A 23,997-nucleotide genomic window follows, 5' to 3' on the forward strand; every position below is an offset into this window, starting at 1 on the left:
GGAGTTTGGTCTTTTTTGGGTTGAGGATGAGTAAGTTACTGGTTAGCCACTGTTCGGTAGAAGAAAAGTGTATTGAGTGAGTGTATGGAGTTCAGAGATGTTATCAGAGATAGAGATGAGAGTTGAATCGTCAGCATATTGTATGAGGGGGGGGGGTCTATATTAGAACATCAAAGTTTCAAAACTTCGAATGTTCTAATATCGAACCCTATTACATGAATGCTAAAAACATTGAACATACAGAACAGCGTATTTTTTCCTAGGGGAAAAAATTTGCTGTTCCAAAACACATACACACAACACAAGCACATCAAACAAACAGCAATCCACACACATACACCTAAAATCTTACACCTAACCCTACACTAAACTATACACACACCACTAACTATCCACTTACCTTAACCCAAACCCTAACCCTAAGGTCCGTCACTATCGCACACTTACCTGATCCGCTCCCTAACCCTAACTTACCTACTCTGTCCTAACTCACACGTCCACACAATCACACACTTACCTGACCCGAGCCTTAACCCTAACTCCCCTAAACTGCACTAACCCTCATGTCCACACAATCACACACATACCTAACCCGCGCCCTAACCCTAACTCATCTAACCTGCCCTAACCCTCACGTCCACACAATCGCACACATACCTAACCAACACCCTAACCCTAACTACCTTAACCCACACTCAATCACACACTTACCTGAACCTGACCCGTAACTTTCCACCACAGCTCTGAAAATACCGAAGCAACAGAAACGGACAACCGGATTCTTTCCCTAGGAAAATTTTTTTTTCTGTTGCTTCGATATTTTCAGCTTTTGCGTAATAGGGCTCGATATTAGAACATTCAAAGTTTTGAAACTTCGATGTTCTAATATAGACCCGTATGAGGGAGGATTGTTTGCATGATGTGTGGAGGTCATTAATGAAGATATTGAACAGGAGGGGGCCCTAGATGGAGCCTTGGGGTACTCCTGTAGAGACAGGTAGGAATGGAGAAGAGGAAGACAGCCATTTAACGGACTGTTGCCTGCAGGATAAGTAACTGGAGAACCAGGAAAGGGAGGAGGAAGATAGATTGAGACAGGCAAGTTTAGATAACAGTAGTGGATGGCAGACAGTATCAAACACTTTGGAAAGGTCTAAGAAGAGACAGGATATGACTTTGTTGTTATCTAGGACCTCAGCTATGGTATGGGTAAAGGATAGAAGGGCTGTAGTTGTGCTATGGTTGGGATGAAAGCCATACTGGGTGGGTGTGAGAAGATTGCTTTGGAGGAGTTGTTTAGTAGTTGGGAGTAGATGCATTTTTCAAGAATTTTAGATGGGAGGATAAGATAGCTATAGGACAGTAGTTAGATGGGTCAGTAGAGTTACCACCTTTGTGTGGGGGTATAGTGAAAAAGGATTTCCAAAGGGTGGGTACAGTGGATTCCTGAATGGATCTATTGATTAGTATAGACACTGGGTATGCAACTGAGTCAGCAGCCAGTTTGAGGAAGGAAGGAGGTAAATTATCAGTGGAAAAGAAGCAAGGTTTTAGCTTAAAAAGTAGAGATCAGATATAAGAAGTGGGAACAGGATGAAAGGTGAAGGGGTTATTGTTAGATGGGTAGGGAGGGACAGGTTGGGTTGTAGTGCTACCACTGGATGGTAAGAGCACTTAAATAGTGTCAATAAAGTGTTTATTCAGTAGAGTAGCTGTTTCTAGAGGGGATGCATTTGGGTGGGGGGGGGGGGGTTAGAGGAGCAGCCTGGAGAGAATTTTATTAATAGTCAACCAGAATTTACATAGGTTGGTTTTACTATTCAGTTGAAATGTGTTAAAGAAGGACTTTTTATCAGCATTGGACTGTTTCTTTGTAAGAATTCTGAGATGTTTATAGTTCTGAAGGAGGGGTAATTCTTTAGCTTTGATCCAAGCTTTCCAGGCTTTATCTCATTGGAGCATAAGGGACTTAGTGTCTTTGGAAAGCCAAGGAGCATAATTGGATTTTATTCTTATTTTTCTAGAGGGGGCAAGGGAGTTCAGGGTATTCAGGAAGATGCTATTGAAACTGTTTAATGCTTCATCTAGAGGGATTTGTTTAAGGACTGATCAGTCAGTGGAAGATAGAATAGAGATGAATTGGGTAGTGTTGAAGTTAGAGAGTTTTCGACAGTCTCTATACAGATTTGGTTTGGGTGGTTGGCAGGTGAATCTAAGGACAGAGGTGGGTAGGTGGTCACTAAGTTGATCTGGCAGAGGAGTGGAGTTGTGATAGAGATTAGGGGAGTTGGTAAGAATCCAGTCAAGCATAGAGCTAGAAGTTAAGTTTTTAGGGAATCGGGTGGGAGAAGTTATTAGCTGATGGAAACCGTTTAGAGTTATGCTGATTTGGGGTGAGTCCGTTTTGAGTTTGGACCAGTCTAGGTTGACATTGCCGAGTTTCATAGGGAATTTTGTGGGAGAACCAGTCTAGAATTTTCTCTAGGATGGGCAAGTTGTTTCCTGGAGGGATGTAGATAGAGACGATAGCTAATTTTTTGTGTGGGTTGAGGTTGCAGTTTGCGATTAAGAGTTCTGCTGGGTGGAAGTCTGGCATGGGTGCAGAAAAAGGTGAACGGTTTAGGCTATTAGAGTGCAGGATAGCTACACCACCCCCTTTTTTTGGGCATCTATCTGAGCGGTAAATGTTATAGCCTGGTGGGAGAATTTCATTGTTATTGATATGAGGCTTAAGCCATGTTTCAGATCAGCAAAGGATGTGAGGGTTTGTGTGGGCTATCCAGTCATGAAAGTCAGGGATTTTGTTAGTTAGGCTTTGAATATTAAGAGAGTATATGACTAGGTGTTTAGATATAGTTGAGTTCTGTGTAGGAGACTGAGGATGGTCAGAGGTAGTTGGAGAAGATGGGGAGTTGGAGGGTTAGGGAGATTGGTGTGAATGTTGAGGGGGGAGGGGCCAGGGTTGGGGTAGATGTCTCCAGATATGAGTAAGTTATTAGAGAGTACAGAGAGTAAGGTGACAAATAAGTTTAGTTTGTATAGCTTGGATTTAGATTTATTGGCAGGTGGGAGTCTTTGCAGTCTAGCTGGCTTATGAAGACAAGAGTTGATTAGGTTAAGTAGAGTTGGGGAGATATTAGAGAAGGATGGAGTGAAATGAGTATCAAAGGAATTGGAGGTGGGAGGGTATAGCAGTGGAGAAGGAAGGTGAGAGTGATATGAGGTTAGAGTAGTTAGAATGAAGAGGAGTGAGGTGGTAAAGATAAGGTATTGCATGTTTGAAAGAGGGTAAAAGGGATTGTAGGAAGGGCATAGTAGGTAGAACTAAGGAATTAAGAGAATAACTGTGAAAGATAGGTAGTAGATGTTTGGTTAGTGATGGAAGTGATGTTTATGAAGTTTAACAGGGAGTGGTCAGTGGGGGAGGAAGGGGAGGGAGTGGATGGTATAAAGGAAATTATAATGTGAGTGGGTGGGAATGGGGGTGGGGTAGGGTAGTGAAGTTAGCCTAAGTGTAGCAAGGGTGAACAGAGCGGGGCTACACCCAGAGAAACTGCAGAGCCAGCAATGAAAACAATCAGAGAAGCAGGTAGTACAGCAGAATGAGGGGCAGGAGATAGGATGAGATAGACTAAAGCTATGGTGTTTCCTGTGTGATTAGCTGGGAAGGAAGAAGAAGAGGAGAGTAAAGAAATAGTACAGGGGAGTAGGATACAGCTGAGGATGTAGAGTGAAACTAGAAAAGGAGAGCAAAGAGAAAACTGGGGAGAAGCACAACAGATAGGGAGCTTCTAGTGTGTATCAGCTGGAGGTATGCAGGGAGAGGCAAAATGAAAGGGAGGGTAGAGATAGGGAGTGACCTGGTGGCGTACAACAAGAAGCTGGTTGTGGGAGAACAATGAGTGTACTAGATCTAAACTGAGCTACTGAATATGTTAGGACATACTTTAAGTAGTGTTATTTGTTGAAAGGCAACTGTCAAGAGGACTATAATCCAGGTAGTTCACAGCAGGGTGGGTCTGTGGCCTAAAATCTGAAAGACTGTTAACTTTAAGTAGTGTTATTTAGTGAAACGCAACCATAGAGAGGACTGTAATCCAGGTAGTTCACAGCATGGTAGGTCTGCGGGCTGGAAGATGAAAGACTATTAACTTTAAGTAGTGTTATTTGGTGAAAGGCAACTGTCAAGCCGACTGTAATCCAGGTAGTTCACAGCAGGGTAGGTCTATGGGCTGGAAGGTGAATGACTGTTAACTTTAAGTAGTGTTATTTGGTGAAAGGCAACCATTGAGAGGACTGTAATTCAGGTAGTTCACAGCAGGGTAAGTCTGTGGGCTGGAAGATGAACGACTGTTAACTCAAAACTGCTGTTGCACACCACGGGTCAATGAGTCAACTTTACAGCTGGAACATTATAATGTACACAGATGATGTACTGCTCCTGGAATCAAGCAAACTGCATTCATCTTTACAATCCAAGCTGGAAAAAACTGCTCTGAGCTTTGGCAATGATCTTCCCTTAACGAGATCCTTTTTCACCCCTAAAAAGTAACATGGTTATTTTTGCATCCCCTCAGAAACTTTCACTCTCTCCAACTCTCTCTATCCATGACATACAGGGTAGCACTAGTTCAGTCATTTCAGAATGCAAATATACCTTTTCTAAACCCAACTCATAATTTTACAAATCACACAGTGATGGGATAATAAACATGATGCTCTTCCAGCTTAAACTTTGCTAAAAATGTTTCTCAGCTCCTATTTCCAATAGCCAGAACAGCAATAGCCTAAAATGTACTCCTACTGAAAATGGAATACTGCCTGTCCGTTACTGGCCTGCATTCAGGAACCAATGATCATAAACTGCACATTGATGAAAATAAGATCTTCAGATTTGCCCTCCTTGAGGACTCTCTAATTCAACACTGCTACCTTATTCAAACTAGGAAATGGTTCACAGCAACAAATAAATCCTCATTTGTGTTTAGTTCACCTCACTCTTATTAAAAATCTTGAACTTAAGATACTACCCCCCAACCCACACTTAGCAGAAATCCACCTGAAAGAAAGCTGTTTTACATACTTAGGTGTACACAAGAGACCAACATTACATTTATCATCCCTACGTCCAAATCTGTAATTCGCTAAAAACTCTTTCGAGAACAGACTGAGCTACCTGGACCTGTTTACCTAGTGAAATCTCAAACCTTAATTCATTACAAGGCTTTAAAAAGCATTTGCAAAATCATCTTACCAGATAAGCCATGTGCAAATCTTTTAGAAACACTGACTAGAATTCATTAAATGGCTCATAGAACTGTTCTTTGTATACCAAAAGTGATATTCTCAACTTTGTGAACCTGTACATATTGTAAGCATTTTATATTATTCTCTGCAAATATTGTGCATTTCTCTGTTGAATTCACATATGATTACTTATTGTCCTATAATCTAATGTGCTTATAAACTGTAATGTAGTGATTTACTCCTATTTTTTCATTTATGGTCTGGCATTCTTAACACTGCTATATTGTGTAATAATACAATAATTCAATAGTTCTCTTGTACGTTGATGATGTCTGAGCTCAGGTTGTGGCTGAAACCTGGTTACCAAATAGTACATACATCCATAAATGAATAAATAAATTGACATATGCAATTAAATGACCAGAAAATGGTCCCTAAAACTCATTGGGAGAATCTCAGAAATTACTGGGTGTTTTATCTGGCTTTGTCAAGTAGGTGTTTTATCTGGTTTTGTCAAGTGGAACTTGGTATCTCCTGCATTATGCAAAGCACACAGTGCACACAACCTAAAATACTCGCATTAAATTGTACACACAATGCAGAATATATTTTCATATTTTGTTTTGTCTCCATCATATAGCCGATGCATTGCCTAATGATTTGCCACTTTGCTTTGAGGAAAGACTTTATGGAATGCAAAAAAGGTTGCTTGTATTTGTTTTCCATTATCGCTTCAGTTCTGGGTAGTAACCGTAACTTAATACTAAGTTATTAAGGATGTGCAGATGCATTCTGCTGACTTATTGCGCAACTGGTACAACACGTACCTACTGATATTGCCTCTGTCTGCCATGATACATTTATGCCTTCAGAAATACAATACGTATTTTAATCCAAGACAGTCCACAGGCTGACAGAGAACATGTGCTGTCCAGTGCATGGCATAAATTACATGCATTCAGTGAAGCATGACTTAGCATAGGCAGCAGGCATGATACCATAGAAAACGCATGCATGCCCATGCATCTCTTCATTAGTTTGTTAAAGCTGACAGAAAGGCTAAAAGAGCTTAACTGCAGTTGTTATGAGTGCAGAATTTTTTTTCGTGAGCATTCTGTGCCATAATACTCCAAGCATGGTACAAAGTGATGACGACTCATACACCTCTGACTCATAATTCCAGTGAAATGGTTGATGTGGACTTAGCTGCCATGCAGGACCAATACTAAAGGCGATCCACAGATGTTCCCTGAGGTAAGTATTGCTGATAGACATTTAATATGCTATGAGGTTGCAGCTCAATGAAAATATATGTAATTCTGTTTCTACACTTACAAGATTTGTGGGCATCCATTATCACTTGTCCATTGTAACTGGTTACCTGTTTACCCCCCACAACCTCCACCTCAGAGCACCTGAGATAAAACACGACCATCCCCCAAAGGGACTAGAAGGCGTCTAGTAGACGACTAACCACAATGTTGTAATAGGCATTGCTCTTTGTTCTGATTTGTTTCTCTTTTTGTGGTGGGACTATGAGATATCAACATCTTTAAAAAATCAGTGACCAGTCAATTGTTTTGTTAACTAGATAAGAAATTATATTATTAGATGGGTCAACATATGGGATGCATTCAATTTTCAGGAACTAAAAAAAGTAAACCCAAGATCATATAAATTATGTTCTGGAATGTTTTACAAATAAGTGACTTCTTTTCCCTAGTCACATAGAATACAAATGCCTGTAATATACATAACCTTTTGAGAATGGTTGTTCTTATAAGGGTCTTAACCTCAAAACTGCAGCTATACATAAAATGATGAATATTCCTTAAATTACCGGTAGCAAAAGTATAATACTGAATCTTCAGAAGATGCTATCCCTATGTATAAAAAAAGGAAGGCAAAAGAAATGGTGTTTTTATTCTACAAATAGGGTATACTTTGCTAAAACCTAGTATATGTGGCAAATCTTTTCAGTCAAATTAAACAGTATCAGCCATGAGCACTTTCATGAAATCTGGCACTCTGATTAGACAATGCATGTTATATTCAAATTAAGTGGTAATGCACTAGAAAAAAAATCAAAGAACCTTAGTCCAAGCTAGGAGGTTTGCTAGAGCAATGTCTCCAAAACAGATGTCCCACCTGACATAGCACTACTATTCATGCAATGCCTCTCATCACAGTCCAGTCTAGGCAATTCCAGCAAGATTAAGGAAGCTACCGATACTCATCTTTATTGCAAATCCTTTTAAATACTGAAAGATTAATAATCCTTCCTAAATGAACATGTTAACACCAGTATCATCAGTCTACCTAACTTGCTCTTTTAGTGATTGGCAGATTTCTACATCGGGTCTATATCAAATCAGCGAACACTTAAAAAAGTGAACAGTGATTTATCGACCCTGTTTAAGCGAAAGCTTACAATCCCAAACACTCGGAACAGAGATTTTTTTCCCAGGGAAAAAAATCGCTGTTCCACAAAAAAAAAAAAAAAATAAATAAGAAATAAAAAAAATAAAAATAAAAACATCAAAACATTACATAAAGTGAGGGGCTTCGCCCCCACACCCCCGATGTGGGGGGCTGTGCCCCCCACCCCCTACTTAAATATACCAACTCCGAGATTGCCTACAGTGATGAAAAAAGCAAAGTAACGGAGGTGGCCAAGCAATTTCTTTCCCAGGGAAAAAAAATGCTTATATGCCGTTTTGCTATTTTGCTGTTTTGTGCTTTCAAGTTTGATCAAGACGCATTCGAAGGATTGGTCTTCGATCATATAATAGGAACCCTTTTACATCTGCTGAGGCACTAGTGCTGCCTTAGCGGTACTTCTATTTGTATTATTGCTTAGTTTTAAGCATTTCAATTTGAATTTGGACTTAAATTGAGCTTCCTTACCAAGCATTTCTTAAGTAATAAAATTAAATGAATTCCAATTATTAAAACAGATAAAGGAATCACTAGTCTTATGCAGGAGCCATAATAAATGAATCAAAAAGAGCCTTTAAATATGTTGACCATAATATTGTATTACAAAATCCAAAATTTTGTGGTTTCTCTGAAGAAATAAATCAATGGATTAAAAGTTATCTTCACAACAGATCATCCAATATAATTTCACATGTAACCAACCATAAACAATTCTCTAGCAATATGAGAGCACCTGAAGGCTCAATTCTTGGACCACTCTTATTTTAACTTTTTATAAACCATTAAACCAAAAAATTAAAAATTTTATATGGTTGCCAACTGGTTCACTGACAGAACCCACACTGTAAAAGTTGTAGACTCCAAATCTGACTTCAAACCAGTGACAAGTGGAGTACCACAGGGTTCAGTTCTGGGACCTCTCCTGTTTGGTATCTACTTCTGTGAAGTGCAGGCTAACACAGAAGGCCTTTGGCTAACAAAGTTTGCAGATGACTGCAAACTAGGAGCCATAGTCGAGTCCCCAAATGATGTGGACATCCTACAGAAGGGCCTCACTGACACAGATGCCTGGTGTCAGAGCCGTGGCCTCAAGTTCAATGCCAAAAAGTGCATTGTCATCCACTTTAGTAAAAACTCTGTACCCATGAACTACCACATAAGCTGCAGTCTACTTAACGCTGAATGTGTGATAAGAGACCTTGGGACCCAGGTGGACAGTAGTCTCTCCTTTGATAATCACATCGCCACAGTAGTCGGGAAATCCTTCTACATGGCACACCTCATCACAAAAGGGTTCTCATCCAGGAAAAAAGAGGTCATTGTTCCCCTCTACTTGACACTTATTAGATCCATTATAGAGTACAATGCCCCTTTTGGAATGTACCTCACAAGACATCTGCAGCATCTGGAAAGGCCACAGAAGTACCTCACAAAGAGGATTACTGGCCTCAAACAGATGCCCTACACTGACCATCTAAAAAAACTCCAGTTTTCCTCCATAGCATATCGCCTACTCCAAGGTGATCTCTGCCTAACATATAAAGCTATGTCAAACCCAGAGCTGTTGGACATGCTTACACCTAAAGAAATCCCAATCCCTCTGAGCTACACGCTCTAGGGACCTAAACCTTGTCACCACAATAAACAGGACATGCTGGAGGGATAGATTCCTGTCCCAGAGACTTCCCATACTCTGGAACAAGCTACCCATCTATGTCAAGCAAAGTTCTTCATTATCAGTCTTCAAGAAAAATCTTGATGAGTGGATGGGAAATTGGAAATACACCCTGGAGATCACTTCTGTGGCTCTGCTCCACAGGGGCACAGGAAAATAACTTTCTTGGGTGGCGTAAGCCAGGAAACCTTGTTGACTAGGCCTACTTAGGCCCTTGGGCCAATAGCCTAATACCTACCTATCAACCTATGAACCTATGGAAATCAAAGCTGTTCTTTAAAATGATTTTGAAAACCTCTGCAATTAGCATCATAAAAATGGATTATCATTAAACAGCAACATTCCATTCTTTCATTATTTGGAGTCATTTGAAGGCTCTCCAGTACTCAACTCATATCAACCATTACACAATCTTTTTACAACAAAAATACCTGGGGCTACTTCTAGATTGATGCCTATCTCTCCTTTTACATGTGGAACAGCAGTCCCAAATGGAGCTTAAGCAAGTTCGAACAGATTATTCAATCTCTCACCCATTTGCTACGGAAACAAGACAAGCTATTAGTGTCTTGCAAACAAGGGCTTGAATACTACTTGACTTTTATCACCCCACAGTCTCACCAAAACAAAGACATACTCCAGAAGCCAAAAAACAAAATTCTCAGTTTTCTCTGCTTAAACCCATATAATGAGCACAGTTATCAGACAGTTACTAGATCCGACTGACACAAAAAATGTGTTGTGTAGTGCTTAGCATAAGCAAACTTTCTGTTCAGAAAATTATAAGCAAACTTTCTATTCAGAAAATTAACATATATCAAAACTTCAACCTGTTCTATCCCCATTTTAAGAATCAACTACAATTTAGAAGCTCACACTATGACTTAGAGGTACCAAAAGTAGTCTTATCTAGGCCCTCTTACACTCTGGCAGTAATGGAGAATGCATTTAGCAGACTTGCTCCAGGTACATGGATTTTAATCTCTCAGGAATTTTGGTCCTTAGACAACATGCAGACCTGCATCTCCCTTGTAAAACACATTATACTACACCAGCAATGCCTTAGCTTTGAACAGTATGGATAAAATACATACGCCTGTCTAAACCCAACTAACCTGCCTTCCTTGGGGCACACTAATTTTTAATACATTATCCTGACCTTCAGTGAAATGCACCTACTTCCAACCAGTATGGGACTAATTCTTTAACTGACTTGCACAGTCGCTGCCGCCCACCCCCTTAATTTCCTCACACACTTCTTCTTCTTTCTCTCGCTATGCCTTTATTTTTTTACTGCTGCCTTTTACATTTTTACCACCTCCTGTGTGCTTTTTCCCTTTACAGTCGTTATCTCCCTCCCACTATATCCCTACCATCGCCTCACTACTTCCATTTATTTTTTACGGTCTTTAGGAACATAGATGAGGCAAGCAATCACAGGGACTATGAGAGGCCAAGCCATATACACATTTAGGTAGAGGCACTTTAAAGTTCGCCCACACTACACAGTGCAACAGCGCAGAGCTTCGTACTTTTCCCATCATCATTATAGCTTTATTACTGCCTATTATGCATTTTAACTCTGTTATATAATTCATTTTCTAGAATAATGTACCAAGTCTGTTATTATTATTAATACTATGCATACAATATATTGATTCTGTTATAATGGTTTATATAATGTTTCATATTATGCATCCATTTATATTACTTTTGTTTAATATTTGGTTAACCTGCTTAGCCTGTGTTGTTCTTGAAAAGGGTCTTTGGACCATTGTACTCACCTGATTAAAAAATGTAACATGATTAAATAAACAAGGTTTATAGGTGAATGCTAGGCTTGTCTTGAAGGGCCATTTTAAGCCTAGCTAATAACTGTGATTAGAATCAAACCCTGTACCTTGTACTTATAATGTTAAGATGTTAACCATTATTCCAAACTTTCCCCATAGCAAGACTCAAAGACTGCACTTTGTGTCTGTGAAATAACCACCTTATCCGTTATGCAAACCCCCAAAAATAAAAATGGACAATGGACTGCTGTTTTGTTTGTTTGGTTCTAAACACTTGTAATGGGTGTTTTAATCCACAGATCTGGATTCCCTGCACTCTATTATTTTCCTGCTTGTGTTTCCTTCCTTAGATGTTTGCATACCTCTCAACTATACAGATTTTCACAGAAAGTCTAGATTTTGGTCTCATATTTTTGGTCTGTTTTTCATAAAATTGTGGTTTTCTGAAAAATTAGTGACAAATCATTAAAGACTGAAATTATAATGACAAACATTTGAGTTTCAGACTTCATATCCTTCAGAAAATCCATGCTAATGCAAAAGCTGTTATTCTATCAACTTTCTAAGTTTGAAAAAGCTATATTTAAAAAATTTCCCTATTTTTGGGCCTTTGTCCCACTTTTAATTATGGCTTTGTCCAGATTTCTTGCTTTAAGAGGTTGAGAGGTATTTGCACTATGTCATCTGTGGCATTAATTCTTGCAGCTCACATAAAATTTTTGTCTTCTGCTATTGTATTTTGCTATTGTTCTCTTGAAGCTGCTGCTGCTGAATTCTTCAGTTATCATTTAAGTGACTTGTCTTGTCTTTCTTGTTGTATGAAGACATTGTTTCCCCCTCAGAAGGATTGGAGGGTTTTTTTGTTTGTTTGTTGCATTCCTCAATTCTATTCCTTAGAGATCCTCTATCTCCTCCTGATTTTTTTCATAGCACCTTTTCCATTTCCAAATATTTCATTACCCATTTTGGGATTCTTCGGATGTCCTGATTTCTTTTGATGCTAACTAGCAGCTTTTCATTCCCTTCATGATTATATCAATCTTCTATCTTTGGCGGTGCACTTGACTGTGAAGTCTGCATATGTTGCATTTGGGCCTGAAAGTTTCCCTTTCTTTGCATTCCTGTGAACCCATTCTTTTTCTTGTATATGAGTATAATCTGCACAACACCCATTTTGGTTGCACTTTGGATTTCTGGTGTCTTCCAGTCTGATGAATCCTGAATATTTCAATGTCTAGGCTTCCATGAGATTTCAGTTGTGTTTTTATCAATTTCAGCAGAAATTCAGCAAGCTTCTCATCTGTATTCTTTTTGATTATACCCACGATTCTCATATCTTTCCACCTGAAACTATTTTCTGCCTATCCAGGCATTTTGTCTGCCTATCCACTGAATATTGTACCTTTTTTTTGTCTTCATATATACCTTGCCAATTGGTCATCTGTATTCTGTTTTTATTTTCTTTGTTTTTTGACTGGTTTGAATATTTTTATTTCTTGCTGGCATACCCCTCAACTGTTCAGAATATTGTTGAATATCCCTGATTTGGGTTCATATTTTTGCCTTATCCCTCATAAAATGTTTGATTTCCTGGTAAATCCCTGTGGATTATAGCCAGTCAATAATGCCTGATATCAGTTTCATACTTCATGCTACTTAGAAAATGCATTTTGATGAAAAAGCTGTTGTTCAATAACATTTTAAGGGGATTGGAGTAATATTTAAAAATTGTCCCTGATTTTGGCCTTTTTATTGCCATTAGTTTTGGCATTATCCAGAATTCTTAAGAAAGACATTGAGAGAAATATATTTGCTAGTGGCCATTTATTGGTCCTGTTAGGAATTTACTGCCCTTGGAAAGTTTTCCATCTGTATCAATCTTTCTATGTGTTCCATCAATTTTAATTCTTTTTGGTGCTTCATCATTGGTCCGACACTGAATTATGAATTTTTTCTCTTTCTTTCTTTCTTTCTTTCTTTCTTTCTTTCTTTCTTTCTTTCTTTCTTTCTTTCATCATTTTTCTTTTACTTTCTACTTATTTTTCTTTTAATCTGGGCCAGCTATCACGATTAAACAATCATCTAATGTGGTTCCTCGCAAGAAGTCCGGTTGTATGATTTTTCGCAGAGATGAATCACAACTCAGATACGCAATAACGCAACATATGATTAATCTCTTGAATAGCCAATGGTATGATAAAAATACAGAATACTTTGTAAAGCTCATTAGGTTTGTGCATTGGGTTGGATAATGTTGTAATTATATGTTGTGTTGTATTGCCAAAGAAATAAATAAATAAATAAACTCACAGAATCCTTACAAACAACCAATATCATAGAGTAGACTGCTATAGGAGCCAGTCCACATTTTTTTTATTTAATTAACATATTAAAGCCTTTTTAACACCACTTTTGGAACTTCTAATATAATCTGACATATCAGAACAAACAGCGCGACAAAACAGTTGTTCAGTATTTAGAAAATGGACACCGAAATGAAACTGCTTGATTGTGCACCAGTCACTTATTAGAACACTATCATCAAGATACAGTTTCTCATATGTTTCCTTACAGGTTCCTCAATGTCATGCTCTATATCACAGTGAAACATTGTACACTTTTGCTCACTTGTTATATACCTTAGGATAGTAAGATCCTCTTCGCTGTAACTGATGTCAATCTCTGTTCAGTTCTAGAAGTTATCAAGCCAAAGCATTGTTGATCACTGTGTCACTCATTTGGAATAACCTACCTCTTCCATTAAGTCATTGGCACTTCTTTCTGCCTTCTCCACTGACTTCAAGGAAACACTTCTAAGTCTATTTTCCAGCTCATGTTTTTCAACCCTCTCTCCTTACCTTCCATAGTTGCATTAGTCATGTTTTCTTCTAACTCATCTCATTCCTCTATGCTGTCTCTGCTATGTGTTCCTCTTTCTGTTTTGTCCTTGTTGTAGCACTTGCAGTAGCAACAGCATACAATCTGACCAAACCATCATGAGATAGCTTATTACGTCAACAATTTTTCACGCACACATGCACTCACACACACACACACACACACACACACACACACACACACACACACATACACAAGTTTTTATTGATAAAAAATTGCACAAAAGTAAACAATAAGTGACATTTGCAAATATAAAAAAATAAAAAAATATATTTTTATATTTGTCCCACACATCCCCAGAACTTAAATATGCTAACTTCAGGGCCGCACATGTGGAAAAAGGGAAGAAAACCCTTGAATTATGGAATGGTCAATATAATGAACTTTAACTGTTACATGATTTGATAAACTGTACCAGTGATGGAAAACACTACCATTTCACTGCATGGTAAAGTGCGTGCAGAGATTACTTGTAAAAAACTTTATATAAATAAATAAGTAAATAAATAAATAAACATATATATATATATATATATATATATATATATATATATATATATATAAAGATAGATATGTATGTATATACACGTATGTGTATATATAGGTTCATAGGTTCATAGGTGTGTACTAGGCTAATGGCCCTTAGGCCTTTACAAGCCTAGCCATAGGATTACCCTGGCATCGTGCCACCCGACCTTGGTTCCCAGTGCCTCTGTCAAGTAGAGCCACTGGAGTTATCCCTGGGGTGAATTTTCTATTTCCATTCCACTCATCAAGATTTCTCTTGAAGAGGGTCAGCAAGGTGCTCTACTTGATATATGGGAAATCTATTCCATAGCATGGGCAGTCTCTGAGTTATGAACCTGTCCCTCCAGTACATTCTGTTGATTGTGGTAATGAGGCTGAGGTCTCTGGAGCATGTGGTATGAAGCGATTGGGATTTCTTTAGATGTAGCATTTCTAACAGAGCTGGGTCAGACATGGCCTTGTAAGTCAAGCAGAGATCGCCTCTAAGTAGGTGATATGAGACAGAGAATAGTTGGAGTTTTTTTTTAGTCTGTCCATATAGGACAAGTGTTTAAGGCCTAGGATCCTCTTTGTGAGGTACTTTTGTGGCCTCTCCAGTTGTTGCAGGTGTCTAGTGAGGTACATGCCAAATGGGGCATTGTACTTGATAACTGGCCTAATGAGGGAAGATAGAGGGAGACAATGACCTCTTTCTTCCTGGATGCAAAACCCTTAGTAATGAGATGTGCCACATAGAAGGTCTTTCTGACCACAGTGGCAATGTGGTGATCAAAAGAGAGGTTACTGTCAACCTGTTTTCCCAGATCTCTTATAATGCCTTGTGCATTCGGTGTACTAACATCGATGTGATAATTCATGGGAACATAGCATATATATATATGTAGAGTTTACCCACCCAGAGGTGCGAAACTTGGCTCACAATGATTGTTATTGTTGAAGTGACACCCTGACCCCATGTGGATAGATGGATGGATGGATGGATATCTGTCTATCTATATATATATATATATATATATATATATATATATATATATATATATATATACATGTATAAGTAAATATATATTATGCACATATATAAATAAATGGGTCTAGGACTATTCACTGAAAGCACATTTCACTGAAAGTCAAATGACTGTGCAGAAATCACTGAAAGCACAATTCACTGAAACACATTTTACTGAAAGTTATGTAAAGCCTTTTCCCCACTGTAGTGCGACCCTGGAGTTAGAATATATAGTAAGGGGGGGTGTGGGGGCCATAGCTGTCCTCATAGTTTGTATATATATTAAGTTTAGAAAAGAGTAATTTATTGAAATTGCAATTATCCATGTGTATAGTTCAAAATATTTAAAATAGGTGGGGGGCTACACCCCCCACACCCTCCTTACTATATATTTTAATTCCAGGGTCACACTACAGTAGGGAAAAGGCCATTTATAACTTTCAGTGAAATGTGTTTCAGTGAATTGTGTTTTTAGTGAATTGAGATTTCAGTGAACTGTGCACAGTCAAATGTGTTTTAGTGAAATGTGCTTTCAGTGAATAGTCCTAGAACCAAATAAATATATATATATATATATATATATATATATATATATATATATATATATATACACACACACACACACACACACACACACACACACACACTCATGGAAAACATCAATCAAGCTTCTAGTCCAATGGATCGTAAGCTTGTCAATCAAACTAATCAAACTTATAAATTTATAAAATGTCTTTCTGCACTCCAGCAACCTAATTTCCTTTCAAAAAAGACAATACCTATGTAGCCACAGACACTTGTAAATGATAGCAGAGGAAAGGCTACAGTGTACACCAAAAGTTAGTACTGAAATAGGCCGATTTATTTTATATTTTATTTTATTTTTATTTACCAGATGACGGGTAATGTCATGTAGCTGCCATCTAAAGTTAAAGGCAAAGGAGGCAAAATATAACAAGAGCTGGTTGATGTTAAACCCCCTAATAATTACATTTTAGTACTTAGATAAGAAATCACTGAGCAAGAGGTTTGTAATGTTTCTAACATGAAAAAAATGTTGAGCTAAAAATCATGGAATTACACCACAGGAAAAAATGGGCAGAAAATGTGTAGTCATTAAGGTATGTTTCAGTAATGGCCCCTTACCTTTCAATGAACCAGAAAAAGAACTGCAATTTGAGAAGTACATAATGCAAAGCTGTATTCCAAACAAAGAATACTAAAGAGTTAAGGAAAAAAATTACTCAGAATTGAAGTGAACCACTGTTGCATCACATATGGCCAATATCATAATTTATTGAGGCTTGGTTAACAAGGCATACTGTGTTGCTTACGTAAGTAAAATAGTAACTGAATGCCACAGCTGGAGAAAATTAACAGTCATCAAGAGTAAAAAGCATGTGGACTGTTCAGCTTTGCATTCAATGGAAAACTTTAAAAGAAGATGTAGTATTTTGGCAGAAAAATATTTTGTATTTGCCAGATCATTACAGAAAGTGATGATTTGCCAAACAAAGCAGTTTATGAAATGTAGGCAAAGTTTGCTATTAGTAAAATGTGCTGGCAGCCTTTTCTTATGAGCTATAGAAAATGTAACACTGGCCAGTGCTTTGGCACTGATTTTATTTTATTAAGTATGAATACAGTACTATTACAAAGAGTTAGATCCATCTTACTAATAATTTAATACTTACCTGAATGCTTTACTGAGCCTGCATAGAATGTCACAGAATTTAAAATATGAGTAATAATTAAGTTACTTTCTTCACAAGCACACACATACACACACACACACACACACACACACACACGCACACACATATATATATATATATATATATATATATATATATATTCTGTATTTATTTAACCCAGAAGAAAACAGGTAGAAGAATGCAGCTGAATGACCAAGAACCACTGAAATGCTTTCTACAGGGAGGTGAGAATGAAGCCTGAAATATTAATCACACAGAATGTATTCAAATAGGACCAAGCTTCCAAATATAAAAAATATAAAAAAAGAAAAGTATTACAAAGTAGAAATAATTAAGTGCTTTCATCCCAAATGTGCTTGGGACTTCATCGGAACTAAAACAATTTACATCACTTCTTTTTATAACTATCTGAATCTGTTATTGACTTCCTCAAAGTTATTCAATTAACAGTTTTCTCAAAGCCATTGTAGCAAATAACAATTACTAAGAATATAAAATCATAAGACACTAGTAATATAAACCATAAGTACACTGAAATAGAACTATAACTAAATAGAAACATTGCCAAAACACATACTCTTTGTTTTTTTCTAACTAACTTACTTTCATCAGCCAATGACAGTAGGGTAACTCTTTAGTTAGTTTTAAAACATTTAAAACATTTTAACTTAATTTTAATTGTTATTAGCATTTTAGTGCTCCTTAATATTTATTTATTTATTTAACAAATGATATATTAAACATCCCCTAACTAATCCTAACTATTAGCCTGGAAAGGCTGACTTAGAACTGGCTCTGGCAATGGCTTGTTAATAGGGTGGGGTTATTTTTCACAGACTAGTGGATTTAGTCAAATATGGGAGTGGACATATTTTGCTTTGTGTATATTTTATTTATTTAGATGTTGGTTGTACCATGTTTTGAGGGGAGTGTTTGGTATTTTATGGGTACTTGATTTTTGGTCAGGCGTTCATTGATCAAATTCCATTCACTCATACCCAGCAAACAGAATGGGCTTCTGAGAAAATATTTCTTCACTTACCATTATGATTTGATTACATTGAAAATAATTACATTACACTGTTCCCCCAGATTGCCTCAATGGCATGCATCACAGCTGTAGAGATGGCTTACATTAATTAGGGTTTGGGAGAAGTGCAGCTATCTGCATGTGGGAGCAGGTGAAGCAGGTGACTTTATTCCACAAATAATATAATTTTGTCAGAACCTATTTGATTTGCCAAAGGAGATCATATGAATGTTTTTTAAACACTTCTGCCTGCTGACCATCATTCTCCACTGACTTATGTAGCCAATTCATTCATCATGGGAGCAAGAGACATTACCAGTCCATTCGCTCCTCATAAGGCAAGAGTTGATTGTGGTATCACCAACCAGGTAGACATCAAGGTCTACCCCTATCCCCAGGAGCTCCTAACACCCCTTCCCAGTTTCCAAGGGATGTTAACATTGATAGTATTTGAGGGAGGAGCAAACAAGCTCTCCTGTGTGACTGACCCTACCCTACTCAGCTAGATTGTTGCAGCACATCTCTCTGGCCTGGAATCTGTGGATGTGGCTTGGCCCAGCAAGCCACATCCTTTGTCCCAGGGTGGGAAAGCCATATAGTGCTCCCTCCCATTCTCCTGCATTGCTTCTTCCAGCTCCTTTGCCAGCTAATCAAACAAGGGTTACCTTGGTCACAGTTAGGGCTTTATCTTTCTGCACTAAGGGAGGCATGAAACCAAGTGGATTTTGACAATTTGTGGTACCATATTTCTTTGTTTAACAACTTTTATTGCCAAATATATTAACAAATCTAAAAGATAGGCTGACATGCATTTTCATTTAATCCTTCTTCTTTTTCATATCACCTGTCTGCTCATGATTGGCAGTGGAGTTTTATGGTGTCAAGTTGCCAGCCTGGCACCCAACCTTCCACAGAAAGCACACACACACACATGCACTCACACCTAGGGCCAATTTAGAGTGCCCAATCCACCTACAGCATGTCTTTGGGATGTGGGAGGAAATCGGACCACCCGGAGAAAACCCATGCGACCACAGGGAAGACATGCAGACTCCACACAGAAAGCACCCCAGCCAAGGATTGAACCAGGGGACCTCTTGCTGTGGGGTGGCAACGCTTACCGCTGCACCACCGTGGCCACCATATGCATTTTCATTTAATCCAATTGTAGAAAACCTAATATAATCTATAACAAGATGTGCCTACTGCACTTACAATTATAACATTGCTATTGATCATTAAGTTCAACCTGTCACATTATCATTCATATATCTTTACCATTAGAAATCATCATTCTTCATTATTAATATTTTTACCATATAATCACAAATCCAACACACTACTGAAGCAAGCAAAACAAGATGGCCTTGTAAAGTAAACACGGCCTTTAATCCTGGATTAAATGTTGCGCTTACTTTACAAGTTTGTCTTGTGTTACTTGCTTCAGTAGTGCCTTGGATTTGTGACTGTTACTGGTTTTTGCTGGCACTATTTTGCCTCTTTTTTCTTTTTATTTTACCATGTAACAATAAAGAGAAACTTTGTGTATACAAAAAGAGGAAACTAACTAACTAACTCACTAAATAAATAAATAAATAAATAAATATGCCCTCCTATGCAGCAAGTTAAACTAATAAACAAGTATAGAGCTGTTTTAATCCCCCTGCATCTTAAATAATCTACTTGACTTAAAGTATCTTTATTGAGATCTAGACTAAGTTATAAATGCTGGTACTTCAAGTCAGCTGATGTAAAATATAAAAAGAATCTTACAGATATACTGTGCTGTGTGTTTTTCAGTGGCAAGAAACATTAAAATGTGATAAGCTATCTGATGCAACAGCAAGGGCACACAAATTCCTAAAGAAAGTATCCTTATTTTTCATTCAGACCTAATCTGATGTATAGTGAGGTAGCTGACTGGTGTAGAAGTGACAGAGTGGGAAAAACTACTAAGTCATGCATTTTAAATATGTGGAAGATGGAAATCATTCTTTATGGAGAAAAATATACTTTGGGAAAAGAAAAATTTGTATTTAGGATGTAGTTGCCCTTTAATCTTTGTAGGCATGCCTTGATGCATATTTTGTAGAAGAGTAACAAACTTGCAAGGAAGGAAAAAAGTGCTAGTCCTGAGAGCAATCTTAGTTTACACTACGAAAGGTCTTTTGGGCATCAAGGCTGACCAATAACAAATGATTCCTCACACTATCATCATCTGTATCAAAATCAACGTTATATTACAATATTAAGTCTGCCGTCTTTAATTATAACGTCACAAATAACACTGTTCCAACCTGGGCCAGTCTGGATGCCAGGAGAGACATCATAATTTTATAATCCTAGTTTAGGAAAGACTTTGACCTATGCAAGCCCAGAGTCAAAGGATTTTTTCCCTATTTCAGAATTACTGATACTGGCCCTTCCTTCCATGATGATGGCATGTTCATAGGTTTATAGATAAATACTTGGCAATCAAGTTGCAGACTACTCAACACTTAGCTAATAACCAGAGAGTGACCAAAGGTGAGATTCAAACCATGTACTCTGTGTTTGTGAGGCAAATACTTTAACTGCTGTGCCAATACTCATCTCTTTTTCTCCCCCAACTCAAATAATCATTCATATCCTCTTCTGCATTATCCTCTCTCTCTCTCTGTCCTCCAGAAGCAGTTCCAAGGTTATACCATCTAAAGTGAGAAACTTTACATTTGGAAAATAATTCATTACTTTTCCCAACTATTCTTATCCCCACTGTTTTGATCAGAGCTTCTGTTAATTTGTTAGACAGCAGGGAGCTACCACTTTTCCATAAACTCCAGTAATCTCCTGTGAATCTGGATAATAATTCCTTCTTGATAAGCCATTCATTCTATTCAAAGTTGTCTCAGCCATACAGCTACAAACCTCTTAGTTTTTGTAGAGTTTCTCAAATAGATTTTTGCACTGCTATTTTCTTAAAAATCATTTTTCTTCTCCAATAGTTTTGCTGTCCTCACATACAGGGGTGTAGCTAGGATTTTCAAATTTGTACTCACAGCTCTCAAACTGCTACCCCCCTCCCCAGCCAAGCTACGGCCATTCTCATAATTCACAGTTCGCTCTTTTAGTATCGATGAAGAGGCATTCGCTGTAATGCCTCTTCAGTAATATAATAATATAGATTCACTCAAACTCGGTTCCTTGAATTGAAAATGAACCTGAAAGTCAGTTCTTTGAAAAATGTAGCATGGTAGTTGGGGTAGAGGACTCATGCTTTTGTTTTCTGTAACTAAGGTACAGGTTTTGAGCTTGAGTAAATTACTAACCACTTGCTACCCCTAACTAGGGTGTTTCATTCACACACACACACCCCACCTACCTCTTAGTGCAAGAAATATGGACAAAGCCTAAAATAAAAAGGGACAGATATTAAATAGTGCTCTCGTGAACTCAGAAAGTTGCTAGAATAACAGGATTTGTGCTAGTATGAATTTTTCTAAAGGACATGAAGTCTGAAACTCAAATGTGTCATTATTTAGCAACTTCAGCCTTCAATGATTTTCTAGAAAATCACAAAATTTATGAGGAACAGACAAAAAATATGGGGCAAAAATCTGGACATTCTGCAAAATTTGGACAATTGAGAGGTATGCTACCTACTACACACACACACACACACACACACACACACACACACACACACACACACACACACACACACACACACACACACACACCTTTCAACCTCTTAGAGCAACAAACCCATAAATAAAACTGAGGCAAAGGCCCAAAAATAGACATTTTTGTTTAAAATATTGTCCTTATAAATTTAGAAAGGTAATAGAATAGTAGTAGGTCTTGCATTAGTACGAATTTTCTGAAAGGTATGAAATCTGAAACTCAAATGTCTGCCATTATTTTCTAACTTCAGTCTTTAATGATTTGCCACTAATTTGCCAGAAAACCGCAATTTTATGAAAAACGGACCAAAAATGTGATGCATAAATGTAAAAGTGCCAGACAATACAGCTGGGAACCTGTCAAAGAAGGGACAACATTTTAATATGAGCACTGTTAACTTGAGCAGCTGACAAAATCAGAGAATCTACATGCATTTCTGAAATAAAAGTAATGCATAACTCTGATCATTAGTTATTTATAATTGTAAAGCCTCCATGTTTTCTTCCAAAATTGCTATTTTGCGGAGGGATTATTAGCAGGGAGCAACATTTTGAGCCAAAATTGGGGACAGTTGAGAGGTTTGGATATTCCTAATTCTATAAAGCGATTTATTTGCACATACCTCTCAACCTCTTAATGCAGGAAATCTGGACAAGGCCAAATATATGGGAGGAACATACAAACAGTACTAAAAATTGATCTTGTATAAACTTAAGACATTTGACAGAATAACAGGTCTTGCTTTAGCATGCATTTTTCTGAAGGTTATGACGTCTGAAACTTAATGTCTGTCATTATTTAGTGACTTCATTCCTAAATGATTTGCAAGAAAAGTTTTATTTTGCATTTTACAGCACGGACACCAATAAATATCTGCTAAACAAAGCAATGCAGTCTCACAATGAAACTAGACTTAGCATTAAAACTTCTCTGCCCTTGAAACTCACATTCATCAAAACAGCATTGAAACCCACATTCAAAGAAAATACATTTTGCCAGTGGCAGATAAAGATTAACTTTGTGCTGTTTTCAAATCATAGGCCCCTTGCACATGGACATACACGTGCTCTTTGATACACCTCCCTGATTGTATTAAATTATATTCCTTGTACAATACAGTATAGTTGTTAGAGAGCATTTTAAATTTATTGTTTTGAACATTTTTCCAGTATACAATGAAACAAAATGCATGCACCAATAATAACAAAACAGCCCAATTCAAAACATTTCCATCATAAAAGTCTACTCAAACTTCTACAGTCCACCAGTATCAGTAAATATGCACAATCTCTGAAATAGTAAAAGCTATCTACACAATTCCACATTAAAGAAATCTGTAACTAATGAAGAGGTTGCTGCTAGCAAACAACTTTATATTTCATTGTTTCATCTACAAATAAAGCGCCTGTTGCCCTTGAGGAATAAATTGCTTATGTTGCATTAAAAAAAGTGATATGCTAGTAATACTGCAATAGGGAATGGATGGCAAACTGATAACAAGTTCATAGTTACTACTAGATATCTTCACCAAAAAGGACTACAGCATCCACCCCCCTTCACAACACAGTACAGTATCAGCAATGCAACTAACTACTGTGGGAGAAGAATCCACAGCCTTCTGCATCAAAAGCAAGTACACTACCTGTTGTGCTATTAACGATATAAGCAGACTCAGCATAAGCAGCACTAAACTTTAGTTCCCCTGCAGCTCTCAGCTCCTTGTAAAATGTACTCGACACTCAGCTGTATCTCTGAACTTTGCAGCACAAGAAATCTGGAAAAAGCCAACATTTATTGGGGGGGGGGGCAAAAGCCCAAAAACCAGGGACACATTTTAAACATTGCTAGTATAATTTTGGAAAGTTGCTAGAATAAAATGCTGTGTTACCACCATGCATGTCTTGAACCCAGAACCATATGCACTACAGTCAGTGCAACATACCACTATGCTAAATCAGCAGTTTGAAAAATAGGAAGACTGAAACTTAATGGATATTAGATAG

The sequence above is a fragment of the Protopterus annectens genome, chromosome 5.part0 (genome assembly GCF_019279795.1).
Source record: "Protopterus annectens isolate FY-2018-M chromosome 5.part0, PAN1.0, whole genome shotgun sequence".
NCBI lineage: Eukaryota > Metazoa > Chordata > Ceratodontiformes > Protopteridae > Protopterus > Protopterus annectens.